Genomic DNA, 21,720 nt, shown 5'->3' on the forward strand with positions numbered 1-21,720 from the left:
TAAGGCTGCTATGAACATGGTGGAGCATGTGTTCTTATTACATGTTGGAGCATCTTTTGGGTATATGCGCAGGAGTGGTATAGCTTGGGTCTTCAGGTAGAACTATGTCCAATTTCCGGAGGAACTGCCATACTGAGAAAGAGGAACATTACTTCATTCCTGGTGGGATTTCAAACTGGTACAACCACTTTGGGTTTACTTCTTTAAAGCCTTCTTCCAATCAGCAGCATGATAATCCTTCCCACTATCTTGTGACTTACCATCTTCATCTGTCATAGGGAAGCCCTCCCAGCTGAGTTCTGGTGTTGAACCTGTCGTTTTTGGTAAGAGTTTCACAGAGTTTTGATCTGAAGACATGGAGCTCCAATTATATCCCAAGGGTTTAAAAATATAAAAAGATAAGTCTGGTCTCTAAGGAATTTTTTCATCCTCCCCTTTTTCATTCAGTTGTACAGTAAAAACTGAGTCAAGACATTAAAGAACCTTCAGGATTCCCATTAAGAAAGAATCGATACATTACTCTCTTACCTCAGCTACGCTCAAACTTGGATTAGAGAGACCCCAGCTATCCCAAGGTATCATTCCACTATCCCTTTCACCCTCCTATGAATTCATATCTATGCCTTTAGAGTTCATATTCTGAAATCCTAATCCTCGGGGTTGTGGTCCTAGGGTATAGGACCTTAGATTGTAATAGTAAGAGTGGAAATCTCATAAATGGGAAAGCTGCTATTATAAAAAGAGGAAGAAGAGAGTATGTGTTCCTCTTCCTGTGAGGATACAATGAGACTAGTATCTAAATGTAGAAAGCAGGCTATTCCAAACACTATCATCTGTGTGCACCTAGACTGTGGAGTTTCTCAAACGCTAAATCTATTACACCTAAGTCTCTTTCATTTAAGCCAACCAGTCTAGCATACTTCATCTTAGCAGGCTGGGCTAAGGCACCTCTCCAGTATCATAACTATTCATGTTTATATAGATATTTTTCTGTTGTCATATGTGTGTATTATGAGTGTCTGTGTATGTGTGTTTTCACATGTATAGTGTTTCATGTTCATAGGTAGATGTTCACATGTGCAGAGGCCAAAAGTTGATATTAGGAATCCTCTTGTATTACTCTTCTACCTTATTGACTGAGACAGAATCTCACAGTCACACCAAGAGTCCACTAGTACAGATAGTTCCAGAAGCCAGCTTTCTCTATGTCTCCCCATAACCACATTCTAATCCTGGAATTGCTCATGGTCACCATATCCACCGGATATTATAAGGGTTCTGGGGATCAAGCTTACATGGCAAAAACTTAGCAGCAGAGCCACCTCCTCTGGCCTATTTACTTTTATACTCCAAAATAGTATATTTTATAAACACATATCAAGCACCACATTCAAAATAACAGTGTAGGCTAAAGGCATATAGCCATCCATCCAGAACATTCTTTTCATTAACTAAATCTATATTTTAAAAACTAAACACATAGCAATTGAATATGCATTTGTTGAGTAAAAATGTCCTCTCGGTGTAGTTACTGAAAGAGAAAGAACAAATATAATAAGATTTGAAAAGAATAAAAGACTGTGCAAATAAACACAATGTTCTCAGTCACTGGTGTGACTACCATATCTTGATGAGAAGTGTGAGATACCCAACAGGTACTGTCAGGCTATGAAAATGACTCAAGAGAATTGTCTCAATAAAAGAGCATTTGTTAGTTTCAATCACTAAAAGAAAGCAGTGATATATTTCTTAAAACATTGAACCATAAAAATTACAATTTCATGTTTTAATCTAATACTCTGTTGATGCTGGTGGCACATCTACTTATTTGATTTATAGGTGCGTACCAGAAGTTGTGGTTGTACTCCCTCTAAGGAGTGCAGTTTAAATCAGAGATGTAACATTTAGTGCAAATCTTTAAACATTTATATGCTCACACACAATATTAGAACAAGTTAAGAGGGGATAAAATTAAGGTTGTAGTCCTCAGGCAACAATCTCAACTTATTTTTAACAGATGTTAGTAACACTACTTTAGGGAATTTTTTAAAGTTTTCCTTTTTGTTTATTTTTGTCATTTTCTTGTCTATGATTACATGAATTTCCTAAAATTGCTACACTAATCCAATTTTAGTTCTGGCAATTGAAAAATAAACCTGCTTTTCTTTGAAAGGGAAAATGACTTGAAGAGTAAAGTCCGTTGTTAACTTCTTCAATGTCTTCATGTCCCATAGAGCAGCACAGCGAACAATCTGCACAATTGTGCAGCAAACAAGGTCTGCACTGCATTAGGAATGTTCTTGATCAAGAATGTTTTCCCTTTCCTAGCTAGATATGAATTCTCAGTAGAATATATGGAGTAGACATCACCCCAGAGCATATATTCAAGAATATATCTTAATATCCAGTTAATGTACTATTATTCAAGCCAAATATTTATTATTCAAAATTATATTAAATAACCATCAGATAGTACCACAGTGGTAGGTTAAGTGGTAAAATAATTTGCGTGTGCACGTGTATGTAACATAGCCAACCATATCTATGTTATCCTAGTATTTGAAATACATGGTCTATGACTAAGCAAGGAGGGCTTAGCTCCACATTAGAGACAGTATTAGATAAAACACCTTTATGACTCTACTGAGGACAGAATTAATTGATTATATGAGATTCATCAGTTCCAAATTTGAGACCGACTTAATGAGCAAGTCTCTGAGTGCAACTAAGTAGAAATATTGAAGAGAAATACATCAAATGGTTTTAACAAGGAAAGGCTCACAATAATCTTCCTGGAATTAGGAGAAATAGACATTTTTGAGAGAGAGAGAGAAAGAGAGAGAGAGATTCTTGAAGTCTATACCCTTGAAAGCATAGCCACAATTTATTATAGTCCCAACATTCTTATAAGACAGATAAACAATTAAACAAGTATATATAACTTAAAAGTCAACAAAGTGATTTTAAGAGATTTTTAAACAGAGGAATCTGAGCCACTGGAAGCCCCATAAAGCTTTACACAAAGGTTTGGATGGTTAGCCCTGAATAGGAAAGGGGTTTTCTAATTTCAGCAGTCTTAATGTGTATTGGAAATTAATTCTTACATTTTTATTAAAAGTTATAGATCATTTAGAAGCTAGAAACACCTCTTCCTGGTGTCAGTGTTAATTTATTTTCTTAATGATGCTTAATAGTCCAATAACTCACACAGCTAAATGAGCCCTACAACTTTAACAGCTTAAAAATGAGATTATGCTTATCCTAGCCACACTAAATATCCAAAAGGAAAACCACATTACATGATCTTAATTATTTAATTTTATGACTATATTGTAACAATACACATTCACAGCAAATAAAATTGTTTCTCTGGGGAATTTCATTTATTTTAAGACCTGGCATAATGCACCTGAAGGTGTTTCTGTGTTTAAATGGGATATTTATTATAAATAGCAACCATTCAGAATGCTAGATAAATAACTTTGCAAACAAAATAGATAGAGAAAACAGATTTCAAACATATCCAGGTAGAGAGGTCCAGTTCTTAAGTCTTGGAAATGATTACAATGTGCCTTGTATGAAAGTAACATTCATACATAGTAAGACTTCTGAATTCTTTCCTGCAGTTGTCTATGAGGAGGCCCTGAAATTCTGATGAAACAAAGAACAACCAAGGAAGGCAAAGCCACTCCTGCCCTTGACTCCTCGAGCCAAGAGGCCATTTCCCACTGGATATTCTTATTCGTTGTAATCTGATGAGAGTCAAAGACATGGAATGAAAGGGCCCTATAGTAGTAAGTATTTAAGGCTCTAGATCTTTGAGCCTCTGTTATTCCACTGTGCCCTCCCATTGTGAATGTCATTCCAGGCATATCATAAATTACCTGTCGTGGCTGTGCACATATTAATCTTCACATAGAATACTAATTCATAAGGATATTAACCAATGTTTTCTTATATACTATTTGAAGTATCAAATTTCATTTTTAAAATGGTTTTATTTTAAATTTCAGCATTCTATTTTTATATGAGCTTGTAGGAGTCACTACCTTTAAGTCACCACATGACTTTTGCAAAAGAATTGAAAATTTAGTTCACTTAGAAAATTGCAAAATTGTACTAAAATCAATGAGAAAATTAGTACAGCCATTTCTGGAGCATGGAGCTCCAAAACTGGGAATTCTGTTTTTCTTTATTTTTAAATTTTACTAACAAATATATGTATGTTTTATACAATATATTCTGATCATGGTTTCCCCTTCCCCAAGAACTCCCAGATCCTCCTTATCTCCCATCCACCCAAATGCACACTTTTTTCTCTCTCTCATTAGAAAATAAATAAAAATAAAACAAACAAATAAACCAACAAAAAAACAGAACAAGACAATAACAAACAAATGGGGTGGGAGATAAAGCACAATAAACACAGACTTATAACCATGTAGCCTGATGCACACAAAAATCTCTTGAAAACCTAAAATCAGGAACCATGGAATATAAAAAAAAAGCACAAGTAAGTTTTGTTTTGTTTTGTTTTGTTTTTTAAGTTTTATGAGATAAAACCTTCCAAAAATTCAGTTGAGTTCAATTTGTGTTGACCATCTCCTCTAAGCATGGACATGTGGTTTGTGAGACTCCTTTACAGAAAACAATTTTATTCTCTGTGAGCAGTTGTCTAACTCAAGTTTGTGTGTTCATCTTTTCTTAATCTCTTTGAGCCCCTAGTCCTTTGCTGCCTGTCCTTTAGAACAACCAGTGGCCACTGTTAGAATTCTGTCTAAGCTCCATCCCACAGTTACGGGGCAACAGACAGGTTGGCCTGACCCACAATAAAAGGAGCTACTTGCCTGGTCCTCTCTCTCTCTTACCTGTTGCTTACTCTTGGTTCCCTCTTGCCCTCTTGGACTCTCTAGCCTTCCCTCCTCTCTTCCCTATTCCCTCCCCCCTCTTTCTACATGTTCATGGCTGGCCTCTACTTTTGTACTCTTTCTTTGCCTTTCTCTGCCTTTCTCTGCCTCTACTACCCTCTTAACTCCCCTCCCCATGCCTGAATAAACTCTATTCTATACCATACTGTCATATGGCTGGTCTCTCAGGGGGAAGGGATTCCTTCCCCTCAAACCTGACTACATATCCATAGAACATACTCTGTTTCACTTTATCATTTTAAAACACATCATATGATGCTATGACTCGGATTTAGAAACTCTGCAGGTTTGTATCCCACCTCAGCTATCACAATGGATACCCCATGCTTGCTAGCCCAGATCTAGTAAGCCCCATCCCCTACTGGTCAGAGTAAATGCTGCATGGTCCCAGGGGAGAGTTCTTGAGCTCAGAGCTACCCCTGGGCTGTCCTTGAGGATGGGAGACATTCAGTCTTTCACTGACCCTTGTTTTAGGACTCTTTCCCTTGGGTGAGATTTCCCTCTCCTTGGAGACAGTTTCTTTCTTGCTGCTGAGAAATTCCCAGGCCAGGTTAACTGCTCTCTGGCTCAGGAGCTCTGACTCCTAAGTGTTAGCCCCCAAGCTCATCATGTAATGACCTGGTGGGGGGGCCTGGGCTAGAATCTCTCTTGGGTTGTTAATACGCTCAGGATGCTGGTAGGGGCAGTTAATACCCCTATTTTCTCACTCAGGGGTCAGTCTTTCACAACCTTTGTCCCTATATACTGGGATGTCTTGGTCTAGTTCACAGTTAACAGAAAAAACAAAAAAACAAACAGTAGTGTAGGCTTCTCCCAGCTCCCCACTCCCTCATTTGTTGGCAGTTCAAGCAGGTCGGCTCTGACCCCTTCCAGGGACTCTGCTGCCCTCCTCCTTCTCACTCTAGGCTCTGCTTCCCTCCAGTCCATCTTGCCCATCTCCGCAGTAGCGCTCAGCTCCTTCAGCCAGCTCCCACTCCAGTGGTCCTTGTTCATGTTTCTACCTCCTCACCTTCCTGCGCATGCAAGAAGCTATCAACTATTACAAGCTCTTCAGTTAAGGGAAACATTATCTTACCTACCAGCTCATGGAGTCGAACTTGAACACGTTTAGAAAGTGGAGGGTGATCCCCATGACACTTTTGTACAATCACACCAGTGTATACCTTACCAGGCCAATTGTATTGTAGCTCACAGGGTTCACAACTAAGTAAGAATAATGAATAATTTTGTCCTTCAGTGATAGGCATACCATCCTTCAGCCCTACAAAAGCTATCCAGTAAGGATGTAGCTTCTCCATGTTTTATGACTTGAGTTTATGGTATATCATCAAAATGGCTTAACCATCAAGTTTGGAGGATAACCAAGGGAAATGGCAATAGTTTGTGATATTTAGGGGTGTAGAGTAACCTCTTGACCAACAGCTATGATAGCTGTAACCTACTCATAACTAAGGCACAAAAAGAGCTTTCTGAATCAGGCATGTAGCACAGGCATGTAGACCAAAAACTACCAAATGGGAGCACATGAAACTAAAACACTTCCTTACAGCAAATGACATCATTACGAGTAAAGAGGCAGCCTGAAGAATTGTACTTACTTTTCCTATTCTTTTTCTCCCCAAGCTGCACATATAAGAGAAGGTTAGAATCTAAATCAAGAAAATAACCCAATTAATATCAAGGCATGGAACTAAGAAAGGACACAATATAAATGTCTAAGAAATCTTTATTTTTATGAAATTCAGCATCCTTAGCCATTAGGGAAATACAAATGAAAATTACTTTTAGATTTCATCTTACCCCAGTCAGATCACTTGGGAAAAAAAGACAAATGCTGGTGTGATGAATATGGAGAAATGGGAACATTAATTCGCTATTGATATGAGTGTAATATTTTACAACTGCTATGGAAATCAATGCGGCTGTACCTCTGATGGCATTTTTAAAACATTTTACATTTCAAAAGTTTCTATGTAAATAATCAGTGATATATGAGTATTTGCTTTAACCTTTAATTGGTAAGTAGGGTTATATTGTTATCTTATTTCTGACCATCAAATACTGCCTTCAGCTCTCACCACAATATTAATAAGGATTCTTATGGACTGCCTTAGTTCTACATTTTTAAAGGTTATACATATTGTCAAAGGACATATAATTTAGAATTCAGAATTAAAGTTTTCTTGGAGTAAATTTTAGAAATACATTAATGTCCGTCTAGGTTCAGTTTATTTGAAAATTGGCATATTACTAAGTGGTAAATTTGAGAAAGAGAATTTAATATTTGTGCTCATGTTTGGAGAGGCATCACTGTTTTAAAAAATAAATCTATGATAATGTTATATATTTCACTCTAGGTTTTGTATGTATATATACAATCTATCTGTCTGCCTGTGTGTCTGTCTGTCTGTCCATCCACTAATGCATTAATCCAGCTATCTATCAATCCCTCCATCTTATCTGTTTTTCTAGTAAGCATAAATATGTCCTTTAAATAGACCTGGAATTGTGAATACATAAATAATTCATATTTACTACCTTTAGATTGATGTCTTCCAATATTAGAATTATTAAGTAACCTTCAGAAATCTATATGCTAAAGATTTATCCCAAACAAGTCACTTTTGGTAAGTAGTGAGACTTATAAGAAGACATTGGGCCAAAAGGACACAGCTTTGAAAGGCAAACTGGGACCCTGGCCACTTTCTACTCTTTTATATTGTTTCCTGGCTAGGAAATGAAAAGATGTCATGTGTTACCTATCATGGCCATCCATCACACAAGCCAGTGGCCAGAAGACAGTGAGTCAGCTTGGGATGGAATGGAATCTCAAAACTGTCAATCATATTAAACTGTGAGGGGGGTGTAAGCATGCATATGTATGCATGTATGTGCGTGTGAGTGTGCATGTGCATGTGTGTGAGTGTGTGTGTGTGTGTTTCTGTGTGGGTCTGTGTGTGTAGTACAGAGGCATCATTCCTGAGCAGCCATCCAATACATTAAGATTGACTGGTTGGCCAGAAAGCCCAGATATTTGCCCATTTCTAATTCCTAGTACTGAGACTGTAAATGCACTAAAATGCCCTGCTTTTTACATGAATACAGTGGGTTGATCTAAGGTCCTCATGTTTGTGCAAAAATTACTATAAAAACTGAACTTATAAATTAATTGTCTCAAGTTATTGTTGCTATAAAGTGGTGATATTGGGGTTGACACATAGTTTTATTATATTTTTTCCTCTGAGATCCCAATAGCCATAATTAAAACCCAGGGACAAGCCAATATCCAAAGAAAATTGGGATATAATTTGCAGTTTTCTAATTTATTTAGCAAAATTTTCTGTTAAAATTGACAGGAGAATTAGTATTTTAAGAAAATACTATCCTGGCCTATTGAGCCTCTTTCATATACTGAAGTATCTATATATCATCTATCAGTCTGTATATATGCATGTATGTGTATCATCTATCTATGGATCTGTTTATATTTCTTTTCATACCTTCTATCATCTATCCATATATCACATGAATATATGTTATATATTTTAATATATCTAACATCTATCATATATCTATCTTTCAATCTATATATCATATATCATATGTGCTGTTTGTATACAATGTTTAAACCCCCCACCAAGTTACTGCTTTAATAAACATATTATCAGTTCTATGTGTCCTGACATAGGTTCCAACTGGTTCTCTGTGCCACTAGGATCTTCTGGCAGCTTGTAGAACTAATATGTTTCCCATCTGGAACTCTACTGTATACTGGTGAATCAGATTTTCTTAGGATAGGGGAAGACATGTTACACTTTTAAGTAATAATATAAATGACTCCAAGGTAACCACAAGAATGCCTAGAACTTGTACATATAACACATTATCCTAAGTTCCAAATATTTAGACTTAACTTGATGAAAAATTTATAAGTACATGGTAACACTAAAGAAAATAAAACTTTCCACTCAAATTCTTGAAACATTGGCCCTGCATACTGTGAATCAAAATTGATTTCTTACTTTCCCTGACTTGTCTTCTCTGCTTTTATGAGCTTATTACTGTCCATTCCTGTCCCATCAAAACTTGAACACAACAAATAGAACATTTAATGACCAAGAAATTTACCTACTTTACCATGTTGCCCAGAATTGAACTCTTACCAAAGTACCACAAGTATGTTTTAGAACATTAGAAGCACTGCTATATGGGCGGTTTGGGACTTCTAAGGCCCTGCTCTACTGATCTCTGTGATTCTCTTGAGAGATATTGTCTCCAATGTTAATATATCATTAGTATTGAGGTTTTTAAGATGACAACTCTCAACCCAAGCAAGTGTTTTCAGAGTTCAAAGTCATGTGTGGATTGCAATGCAAGTCTGAGATCTGCAAAGTAGAACAAACCCATATTCTTGGAAATTCAAACAAGAGAAATGATTCGTGAAAGCTAGAGAGGTGTTTGTTAAGTTAGAAGTACTCTTACTGCCCTCATTTGTAGTATGAGAAACTTGTAATTTATGTGAAATTAATATTTCATTTAATAAACTCAGTTTTTCTCCTGAGTTCTACTAGTACTTTGATCAAGGAAGGAACAAGAATAAGAAAAAGAGTTCAAACATGATAATTAAACAGCTAAAGAAAGATGTGTCTTCATTTTCTTCTGTCTTCATGGCAGAGTTCACATTAAGCCCCCTGATTTCTTCTTTTTCCTTAATAGTTTAAATTAAGAAAAGTCAGAAAGATTTTTTGGGTTTTATGGATATCACTGTATTTGACTTCTAGAAATTTTTAGTTTTCTTATATTGTTTCATAGCAAAATTATTAAGCAAATCTATGTGAAATATTTCAATGTTTATTTCTATAATAGGGTAAAACAAGTTTACTTTGATTTATATTTTTGTCATTGGTAGTCAATCTACTGAAGCAGTGATTTTTTTTTAGTCTTCTGTTTCTAATGTGTCCATGTCCTATCTTAATTTATTAATCATTTTATTAATTTACATTTCAAAAATTATCCCCCTTCCTAATTTCCCCTCTTCTTTGTATCCATGAGGGTGCTCCTCCACCCACTCTCCCACTCCCACCTCATGGCTGTAGCGTCCTCCTAAGCTAGTGCATTAAGCCTCCACAGGACTAAGGGCCTCACCTCCCATTGATGCCAAATAAGGCCATCCTCTGCTACCATTAAGCCATTTTATGTTGTATGTATCACATGAGGTCTAAGATTCAATAAAGTGGAGGCATCCTGCTAACTATATTCTAATACTCGAAGCTGTGAATGAATCAGCTGATGAGAAAAAGCAAGATATTTTTGAGTGATCCATAATCTAGACTTCTGTTTTTATTGGCACTGCACCCTCAGAAGTTAGTGCTTGAGTAAATGCAGGCAAATTTTAAATCTTTTTAAATATGAAAAGGAATTGATATGTGCCTTCTAACAACTCTTGAACTTACCACAGCCCTTCATGCAAACGAGCCCGGGCTTGTAATTACTACTACATAAATAAATAAAAGCGAGGACCATTTAACCTCAAACCTAACTTACAAATGACAACAGCCCCCTCAGAAATAACTTTTACTTTTTACTGAGTTTTTATAAATGTCTATTACCAAACAGAAGAAGACATTTTAAAATACATCAAGTGAACTTAATCTATGGACACTTGGGGAAAACTATGCAACAAAATTAGTCAAAATAATTTCAATACTTTTGCTCTTAGCAATCCTGGAAGATATGCATATCTTTATATTCAAAATGTCATTGACAGGAATGTGCTGTTGTCAGAAAAAAAGCACTTCACATTTATATCTTATGATCTATATTTAGTTTCTGAGTATCCACACCATGTAGACAGCACCATATGCAAACTTGATTGAATCCCACAGATTTCTTCTCTCTCCTTTTTAAAACTGTCACCTTTTTTTTTTCTTTTTTTGAGTTAAGGGTTTTCAGTAATACAAACACTCTTTTTGGAAATGCATATTTTCTCATTTTAGAGTCTATTCTTCAGTGAATCTTACCACACATCCTAAAAAGTTGAGTTTATACCAGGTCAAGGTTGTTTCTTAATGCTGCAACCTTGATGTATAGAAAGTCTGGGCAGAAGAAAGAAACACATTGAAAACAAGCAGGTCAACGAGCATGCCAGAGCTGTTCTAACCAGCATGCAATGTCCTTTAACCTATGAAAAGTCACTGAGAATATGTCATACATGTTTTACTAAAATAGTAAAAGTATGAATAGTGTCCTACTTTCTTTTCTGTTACAATGACAAAACACTGACCAAAAGCAATTTAGGAGGAAAAGTTTATGTGGTTTCATTGTAATTCATCATTTAGGAAAGCCAGGGTATAGGCTGAATATCAGAGATGCTGGAATAATGCATATTTTTTGTTTGCTTCATCAACTTGTTCAGTTACCATTATTCTACAGCCCTAGCCTGGCAGCCAAGGATGGCTTGGTCCATAGTGGACTGGATCCTGCTACATTCATGATCAATTAAGGCAGTACTCTACAGGTATACACTCAGGCCTATATAACTGGGTTGAGGAAAATCTTAATTGATATTCCCTCTTCCAAGATACATCTAGGTTTTTGTCAATGTGACACAATCTAATGAGCCCACACAAGGATTGTGAAAGGAAAAATGGAAAAAATATGTTATAACACAATTCCATTCAAATAAAATCCTAACTAATGTTCCATATATTTTTTTGTCTTCCTTATGAAAATATTTACGCATCTAAGTAGAAATGTATGTTGTCATAATTATATTTCCATTATAGTTTGTGTTCAGTATTTACATTAGACACTGTCACACAGTTTTCCACTGAAACTACAAACCAACATTTTAAAAGAATAAATGTATTTCCTAATATAAATTCTATTCAAATCTGTCCTATTTTGGAATGCCTGTGGTTTTTTGAGTTTTTACCTTTTTTTAATGATTTCAAGAAGCATTTCAGTGAGCATCCCAGTATAGAGAACTTGGCTTTAGTTGCTATTCTTGGAGACTATTTTCTAAAATGGTAATTAGCTTCAAAATTACTTTCTAAAGGAAATCAAAATTCACAATACCTTTGTTGAGAAGTTACTTTCAAACAATTATCTATTTTTACTTCATTAACCTTGATATGGTGGTTCTCAAATCCATATATTGGTAGTACAATAATTTTTAAATGTTTTAGAGAACAATGCTTAGCATTTTGATTTTTCTTTTTCTGTCACCACTATATTTGATTATTTTTTTAAAATTAATTTTTTTACACTCCATATTCCATTCCCCTCCTCTTACCTACCCTCCAACTACTCCACATCACACACTTCCTCCCCAACCCTCCTGTCTCCACATGGATGCCCCCCACCTCACCCTACCTGACCTCTAAACTCCCTGGGTCTTCAAGTCTCTTGAGGGTTTGGTGCATCATCTCAGAATGAACACAGACTTAGCACTCCTCTACTGTATGTGTGTTTGGGGCCTCATATCAGCTAGTGCATGCTGCCTTTTTGATGGTCCAGTGTTTGAGTGATCTCAGGGGTTCAGATTAATTGAGACTGCTGCTCTTCCTAAAGGTTTGCCCTTCTCCTCAGCTTCTTTCAGCCTTCCCTAATTCAACAACAAGGGTCAGCCACTCTGTCCATTGTTTGAGGGCAAATATCTGCCTCTGACTCTTTTAGCTGGTTGTTGGGTGTTTCAGAGTTCAGTCATGTTAGGTTCCTTTTTGTGAGCACTCCATAGCCTCAGTAATAGTGTGAGGAATGTTTTTATATGTATTACTTGGTAACATTTTCTCTTGCAACATTTATGTCTTTTAATTTTTGAAAAAAATGAAGGAAGAATTTTTAAAAATTTTATGAATGCTTATAAATATAAAAGCTTGCAGATGTGTTGCTTTGATATTTGGATAGAGTTTCATTTATAAGTATTTGTGCTTTCAATTATTCTGGTTTAGTAATCCATCCTATATGACAATTTGCTTGTTTTAATATGTAATAAGGATATGTGTACATATGCATGTGCACATATGTAAATGTGCAGGTCTGAGAGTTACACGACTGTCTATAAGTGGATATGCCTATGCATGTGCAGAGTCCAGGGGACTTCTATCTCCTGCTTTATTACTTTTCACCTAATTCCTGTAAAACAGAGTCTAGCTGAACCTGAAGCTTGTAGTTTCTGCTTGGCTGGCTGTCCACCAAGCTCATGGGAACCTCCGGTCTGTTTCTCAATGGTGGAATTACAAGCACACACAAAAACAGAGGATGCTAACTCAGACCCTAATGCTCCTCTAGCAAACACTCTCAACAATCAAGCCATCCCTCTACTCCCTAGATCCTACTCTTAATAGGTCCCCAAATGACAATGCAAATATCCTTATTACATGACATTGACCTCCAACTGTGGGAAAGCACACTCAGTGGAGACATCTTACAGTTGCTTACATTCTAGCTTCAGCAGGTGCTTTGGTTTCTAAATGAAGGTGGAAAATCCACTGTCCAGGCAGGAAATTTAATGGAAGTGCCATCAAAGCCTATTGATTTCTTTAATGCAGACTTGTAGACTCAACATCTGTTGTAAAATATCTCCTAGCATATGTATCTGCTCCAGTCTTCTTTATGAGCCACTTTGTGATTTATGAAGAGTTAAGGATGTTCACATCACAGCAGCAGAATCAGCATATGTTAAACATCCAACTTTCCAGCCTTTTATCTTAATACAGAGAACAGAGAGAAAAAAAAATCTTTCCAAATAGACATGGCCTCTCCCTTCTGTGTCTTTATTTTTTGTGTCTTTTATACTTATAATGCAGATTTATTTAGACCTTCAACTGAATATTAGAGCCTTCATTGCATATGTTTTCTTTTGTTTCAGAGCTCATCTGGATTCCCCTCACCACTTGCTTATTAAAAAGTGCCTTCTGCCTAGAGACTGGAATTATGGATGCATGCCTGGGGAGGTCTTGAGTAGGCTGCAGGTGAGTTTCAACAGTGAAGGAGACCAGCTTAAAATCAGGGAACAGGCAGAGAGAGACACTAAAAAACTTTCTCACAAAATTTCTCCGACAGGATCTATATGGCACAAGCGTGGTGCCTTGATGGAAGCAGTGAAGTGTCACCATGTTGAACTCCAGGCTTTCACAGTAACTGCTCATCAACTCTCTCTGGTTCTTTCATGCTTGGTGGATGATAAGCCTTCCTTTCTCTGCTGCTTTGGTCCTGGTGCTACTCCACTTTTTTCTGTACACTCAGTTCTGCCCAAATCACCATGAATACTCCTTCCTCCAAAGTACCTCTATGACTTCCAAAAGATCCCAGCTGTTTTCCTTGTAACTTCCGGTCCAATGCAACATGGTGTGTTCCAGAGTCTAAAATTTAGGTACTAAATTATATGCATAGTGAGAATGGGGAGAGTCTAGTGGGTGGAGATGAAAGAAAATTAATTTCTCAATGTTAGATAGTATTCAACTGTGTCATCAGTCATTTTTCCCAGTGTGTGTTGAACTTTTTTTCTATATTCTAACTGTTCATTCATTTAGGAAATAAACATATAAAATTCATGTATACCCTTAGTTTATGCATTTTTATGAATGATTTTAATGGTTAACCTGGAAAAGTCAGGTATACTTATTTAACAAACTGTGAAGTCAATGAGTAACTCAGCCAATATTCTGAACTTAAAGATCTAGGATCACTACAAAAATGCCTTTGATCCCTGGATCATATGATTATGCTGATGTATGAATTTCCTTTTCCTACATTTAATCTCATTATGTTATTGTTTTCTGCTGTGTTCAATTTCTACTATTACTACTATTATTATTATTAAGTTATTTAATTACTTTACACTTTGACCACAGCTTACCCTCCTTCCTCTTTCCTGTTCCTCCTTCTTGCCTTACCTCCTCCATCCACTCATCCTTTCCTTCTCAGAAAACAGAAGGCCTCCCATAGATATCAAACAGCCTTGGCATATCAAGTTGCAGGAAGACCAGGTTTACCTTCTTTTGAGGCTAGACAAGGCAGTTAGGGGAAAGAGATCCAAAGATCCGTTTTATAGTTTCTGACTATAGTCAGCATATTCATAGACAGCCCCTGCTCCTGCTTTAGGAGTCCCACATCTTCGAAGACTGAGCTGCACTATTGTTACATGTGTACAGAGGGCCTAGGCTCATGCCAGCATGCTCTGTAGTTGGCAGTTCAATCTTCATGGCTGCCAGTCTGCTGCCATGTTCCCAGTCATGATGGTCACATACCCACCCTCTGAAACTGTAGGCAAGTTCCCAATTAAGTACTTTCTTTTGTAAGTTTTCTCAGTCATAGTGTCTTTTCAAAGAAATAGAAAAGTAACTATGACACTTATGCCAATTACTACATTTGAGTCTAAGGTCTCAAGAGACAAGAGAAGCGGTAGTACATTAGGTAGTAATTAAAACTTGTATCGACCTAAATTGATTTATCACCTACAAGACAAACCTCTTACTGTAAGGTTTCCATAGATTCTCAAATAAGACAAGACCCAACCCTGAATGTGGTTGGCACTCACTACCCAACAAGAAAATATCCTTGCCTGAAAAAAAACTTAAAATGATAAAAGTAACCACCAGTTATTATTTCTCTATTTCCTGACAATAAACACCATAAAACCAGCCACCTCACTCTCCATCACTAATGCCTGGACTGTATTGAATCAAACATGAGGAAAAGAGGATATTTTCTTTCTTAAGTTACTTTTGTATTTTGTCACATCAAAGATCAAGTAATTAATGCAGAAAATTGGTACCAGGAGTTGACCTTCTGTTTGATTAACTTGACCATGTGATTTGTAAGCCTTTGAAAGCTTTTTAATGGATGAATAAGGAAGAGATTGGTGGTATGGGCTAGTGAAGTCTTAGAGTATCAGAGTTTTTGGACAACTCTGGTATGAGCATAGAAGACCATAATGTCGAGGAATACTCAGATAGTAAAGGCAAGGCTCATGAGGTTGGAGAGAAGAAAATGGACATTATTAGGAACTGGAGTGGATACTATTTGTTCTTCACTCTGGCAAACAGTTATGGTTCCTTATGCAAGAGTCTCCAAAACTTGAGTAAAACCAAATTCCAAATTAATGACCTGATTTGCTTAGTGAAAGGAATTTCAAGACAGGCTATCCTGTGGGCTAAGATGTGGAGCCATTCAGTGCTCTTAGTTGGATTTACACTGAGAGTAACAGGTGGGAAAGACAAGCATATAGTGTGTTCAATTTGTCTAAAATAAATAGTTCAAGCAAGCTTGAAGATGCAGTGATGGAAGCTGCTGTGGATGTAGCATTCATTTTTAGAGTAATAATTATCTTTCAATAGAAGCCTAGATCTTTGCACTGGGACAACAGAAAAATGCCATGACAGTTAGATTTCCATCCTATTGAAATCATCATCTTGTGAGACCAAAAAGTAGTGCTGAGGAGTCCCTTGATTGTAAAAGCTACCTTTAGGATTGTTTCCCTCATTCAGACACCAAGGCACATAAAGCATACTATACCTTTGTGGTAGAAATTAGCTAGACTAAATCTTGGCCTGACTGCAGAACAAGACTTCTACCTGGGTTTATAAGTATCTAGTTTGCAAGAAGTCCAGGATTATGAAAACTTATTCAAGAGTTCTACTCATTACTGGGGATAATCAGTGCATGTCAGTGTTGGATCTCAGCAAGGAGAACTTGAGAAATCATTGGGTGAAACTGTGCTGGTGGCATCTAAATTTGAATGGAGAACTAGTGATATGAAAAATCATGAAGTCTGTGGAATATCTGCCAAGGAAAGCCCTGTTCATGGAACGGAGTGAACCTATGGGACATGTTACATGTGATATAAGCAGTATAACTGGAGGGGCAATGTTGTTCCAGGTTTGTAGGCATCAGATGATGCTACTATCAAATGCCAGACATAGAGACAAAGAAGCTGGTGTTAGTTATGCTCACTTCATGTATTGCCTTGACCTGATATTTCCTGTTTTGATCACATTCCTCCATGTTATAATAGAAGTCTTTATTCTAAACAACTGTATATCCAATGTGTATGTTATATTTTTTTGTTTTGTGGTTTTCAAAATTGAAACTTTTCTTTCAATACCCAGAGGAGATTTCAATTTTAGACTTCTGAGTATTTTTGGACTGATAAAATACTATGGAACTCCATAATGGGACAGATGTATTTAACATTATGGGAATCTATCAATTTAGGAGTAGAATCGTATAATTTAAAGTGATCTTTAACTATTGGGCCAGTGAGATGGGTTAGCAGGAAGTGGGGCTTGCTTCCCACCTACAATCTGAATCTGATGCCAAATCCTTAGAATTTATCATTCCCATAGCTTTAAACTTACATGAGATGCAATTAACTATGTAAATCAATAAACTATATATCATAGTGTTGTATTACTGAAGTTTGACCTCTTACATAACAAAATAACCACAGCACAAAAATAAACAAGCAGAATCACTAATTAGCAACTTAAAGCAATGGGCACAGACTTGTAACATTTGTATCACTGAGACTCAGAATGTAACCATTCTTTTTAAAGTAGGTCATGTATCACACATTTGTAGATGAGCTCCCTGAAAGGAACATAAACTTTTCCTTTCAAGTCTTATCAATGTTAAAACTTCCTCATATGTAAGAATATTTCTGTTTAATATTTCTAAATCTAGGAGGTACATTGTTGAGAAAGCATTAAAAACTATAATTATATTTGCACGGGAGTAACTATAATGGATTTCACCACTTCAAAATTCAAGGCTGGTCTACCTGTGAGCACCATGGAAACTTGCTAATAGCTCTGCAAGTGACTAAGTGAAATTCATTATCTCTTCCCTGAGGTACAGTCACAAGAGACAGAAGGTGACCCTTCACGTATCTATAATGAGTACAGGCATATAAAACTTTGTTTGATAAAATGTTGAATAATCTGCAAGTCCTTAACTCAGTTTTATGTTAAAATGACAAAAATGTGTCCCATAAAAGTACAACATGTTGTTTAGCATGTTTTTATTAATCCCAATTTATATATTAAGAAATTAAGCATGCTCATAATTGCATATAAATTGAGATGGGCTGTTTTAAGGTCATTTGTTTGTGAAAGATTTATTATAATAAAATTAGAAAGGCATGAAAACAATTCAGGATATGCTCCCAGAAGCCTAGCAGATTCTAATCCATTCAGTTAAATAATTAGTCTCAGTTTGTAAGACACACAGCACTGAATCATGTTTTTTGGCCAATGTACCATTTTAGATGCACAAAGATGCATTAATAGTGTCATAAAACATGCATGGCTAACAACTCTGTGCAAAGCTTTATTCTCATAATTTGCATAGATAATCAACAAAATATGTGAGAAGAGCAGACTTAATGAATGCCAACTCTCAAGAGCTGAGGTTTCCTGAAGCACAACAAATGGAAATAATCATTTGTGGGATATCTGAATTTCAACTTAAACAATCAGACTACTAATTACATTGTCAGTGATTGCAAACATAAAAAGTACATTAAAGTGAGTATCCCCATAAAAATAAAGGCTGATAGTGTGTGCCTTCTATTTATTGGTGTAGATATTAATATATGCACCTCACATGAAATTTGAAATAAATTGCATAAGTATCAATATATTAGAGCTTTTAGAGTTCAGAAAACTATTACAAAATGTCAGCTTCCCAATGCATTGGCCTTTTATTTTGTAGAAGGTATTGTCTTTCAAATATTTTGTACAGCAAAGGGCCAGGAAGGTGACTCCTTGGGTAAAATACTTGAAAATATGAAGAACAAGTTCATATGCTCAGAGTCCATATACAAATAAATATTGGGTGGGCATTGTCACCCACATATAACTCTACCACTCAGCAAGCACTGATCCAAAGCTCTGGCTTCAGATGGGAAACCTGCCCCTCAAATAAGATAAAGAGTGATGGAGCAAGATTCCTGACCTCTGCAGATATGCACATGTATATTACACATATGCTCTCATTCTCTCTCTCTCTCTCTCTCTCTCTCTCTCTCTCTCTCTCTCTCTCTCTCTCTCTCTCTCTCTCTCTGTCTCTTTCCCTCTTTCTCTCACACACACTCACACACACACACACAGCCAAGCAACACATAAGTTCATATGGAAAAAAAACAACAAATACAAAATAATTACCATAAAATAGTCCTAATTAACACATGACAGGTACTTAAATTATATGTAAAAGAAAACTCAGAAAATATAGATATGTTATTTTCAGTCTTTGGGGCTTTGGCATCAAGCTATGGAGGAAGACTTGGAAGAGTTTATCTAGAAACTATTTTCTTCTCAAAGCCTTAATAATCATAGTAAACACTGAATGAGATCAAAAGTTAAAATTTGCTGCTAGACCTTAATTGGAGCCCCATTCCTCTTTCAACTATGTTAAATGCTGAGGAAAGCATTTTCCTGAATCTAAAAGTCAGAAGTGTTTGCGTTTATGGTTTGGTTTCTGGTTTGAAAACCACAAGAATGGCAGTTAAGTGAAAAATACTAGGAGAGCCAAAGCCAGTGTCCAGACAATTTGACAATTGATGATGGACAATCAATGATGTGTTTTGAGCATTGTGAAAGAGGCTGAGGGTATCTTAGAACATGAGAAAAGCAGAAACAATGTTCACTGAGCAATCCCAGTGGCATGCTGAGAAACACGACAAGCAAGGCAATCTGTAATGAGTAAGCAGGCCTAGAGAGATGGATCTACAGGTAAAGGCACTTGCCTATAATTCTTATGGCCTGGGTTTAATCCTAGAACTCATGCTTCAAGGAAGGGAAGAGACACCCACAAAAAAAAATAAATAAGCTAAGTATTTAAAATTAGAAAGCAAAGAAACAAGTGTAATTAGTACACACTACAAATAATTTCGTCTTTCAAGTTTCCTACAGACCTGAAGAGAAACGAGAACATGATGGATGTCATTGCAAAATGAATTAAAGAACTCAGAGTCAAGACAGCAGCAGCTGTGTTTTACATCTTCATACTTCAAGCTCATTCCATACTGAGTTGATCAGAGTCATTGGGAATGCTATAAGCCCAGTTGACAGTTCCAGCCTGCTTATCTAATAAAATGATTTAGATACAAGTAAAACAGACATACAAGATTTCTGGTTAACTTCTACAAAATATTTACAATGTCTTCAACAATCCTGGGCTCTCTCCTTGTGATATCAGGGCTGCTTGGATCTCTTGTGATGACTCTGAGAAGACAGAACCAATGGAGTACTGAGCAATCAAATACCAGTGAGCTTACTGAAGGCAATTTCAAACTCTCAAACATTTATATTTACTAAATCTGGTTTGCAATTTATCTCCATAGAAATACTAACTGCCCAGCCTCAGAAAAATTATTATGAAAAATAATCAACAGTATCACTCAAACATAGTCAAGCCAAAAATACTAAGCCTGACAATTGCAAGAAAGTATTGAACAGCATTTTAGACCAGCAAAAGAGGTTTGTCATGTTTCAAATAAAATAATGATAAACAAAATATCTAAAACATCTTCAGAAATAAAATGAGAAATAATGGCTTACTTCAATTCATGGATGGAAATTAACTTCCTATTATCTGAGGTGCCAGATTTTAATGATATTTCAAAATGCTTACATGAATATGTACAAGAGACGGCTTGTTGGCATATTTGTTTTTCAAGGAATATCAGAAAAGGTAACTTGAGGCTCGTGTTTGTGAATTTCTTCTTTTGCTTAGTTATGATTTACAGAACAAAGCTAGTTGCCCCACTCTCATTCTTGCCTGTAAGACAGCTGAATGATTTCTGCACACTTTACCATTGGTCACACATTTGAAGATGCTCCCGACATGGGAACTGGATTGTTTTTCAGCGTGTGTATATGTGATCCCAAGAGTCCATTGGCCCCTAAAGAAAATGAAACACAAAAAAGAGATAGAATCTTCAGAATTAACTATTGAAATTATTACTTGACTAATATTTCTCACTTTAAAAATATCGCCCTCATGTTATGCCAAGGAACTGGTGTGTTTACAGTATGAATAATTAATGAAAATGTGCCATTATTCTATTGTATGCTGAGAGTAAGTTACTAAAGGGCTATCTGAGAATACTGAGAAATTGAGAAGGAAGCTTGGCTTAGAAATGATTGGTTTGAACCCCAAGGCCAGGAAATGGGAGAGGATGGGGTGGTGAGCAGGGGGAAGGGAGAGGGAACAGTGGATTGTTTTAGTTTTGGGTTTTTTTTTTTAATTTTTTTTCTTATTTTATTTTATTTTTATTTTTTCTTTTGGAGGGAAACCTGGGAAAGGAGATACTGTAAATAAAAAAAATCTAATAAAAAAAAAGAAAAGAAAAGAAATGAATGGTTTGGTGATGAGCTCTCTTATTCTGGGAGTTAATTGCTGTGAGAGTTATTTAGCTGTGTCTATTAAACAATTACTGAATACGATCTAAGGTTCATTTACCAATATACTCTTATGGAAATACACTAGGAAATGTTTTCATAAAATCACATGATAAAAATTCAAGTAAAAACCTGGATTAAACCACTAAGGCCAGCAATCTCTTCAGGGTTCCTTTCGGATGGTGAAAGTACTTAATTGCTTGGGATTATATCTTTGATAGCTTCTAGAGTGAGATGAGGTCATAAGTTACTCTGAACATGGATTTTTGTTAATAGAGAACCAGCAAAGTCTCTACTGCATGTGTCAGATCTCTCTTTTTTTTTTATTTTACATATTTTCTTTATTTACATGTAAATTTCTCCATTCCCAGTTTCCCCTCCAA

At 36.2% G+C, this 21,720-nt stretch overlaps 2 long non-coding RNA genes across 9 annotated transcripts in view; one reads left to right on the forward strand and one right to left on the reverse strand.

The window, feature by feature from the left end:
* LOC116083263 overlaps positions 1-21,720 on the forward strand; it is a 92,387-nt gene that overhangs the window by 63,450 nt on the left and 7,217 nt on the right. For 5 of the 8 annotated variants that reach the window (XR_004115661.1, XR_004115654.1, XR_004115657.1 and 2 more), the window contains 4 exons: positions 448-575; positions 3,627-3,794; positions 13,801-13,903; positions 13,995-14,388. This is a non-coding gene — a long non-coding RNA (uncharacterized LOC116083263). Of the gene's footprint in view, positions 1-447; positions 576-3,626; positions 3,795-13,800; positions 13,904-13,994; positions 14,389-19,836; positions 20,050-21,720 lie in introns of those variants that run through there. The other 3 variants (XR_004115660.1, XR_004115659.1, XR_004115656.1) reach the window with 3 other exon arrangements.
* LOC116083265 overlaps positions 20,650-21,720 on the reverse strand; it is an 11,881-nt gene continuing 10,810 nt past the window's right edge. The window contains exon 4 of the long non-coding RNA XR_004115662.1: positions 20,650-20,838. This is a non-coding gene — a long non-coding RNA (uncharacterized LOC116083265). The remainder of the gene's footprint in view (positions 20,839-21,720) is intronic.

Source organism: Mastomys coucha, unplaced genomic scaffold (genome assembly GCF_008632895.1).
Source record: "Mastomys coucha isolate ucsf_1 unplaced genomic scaffold, UCSF_Mcou_1 pScaffold8, whole genome shotgun sequence".
Lineage (NCBI taxonomy): Eukaryota > Metazoa > Chordata > Mammalia > Rodentia > Muridae > Mastomys > Mastomys coucha.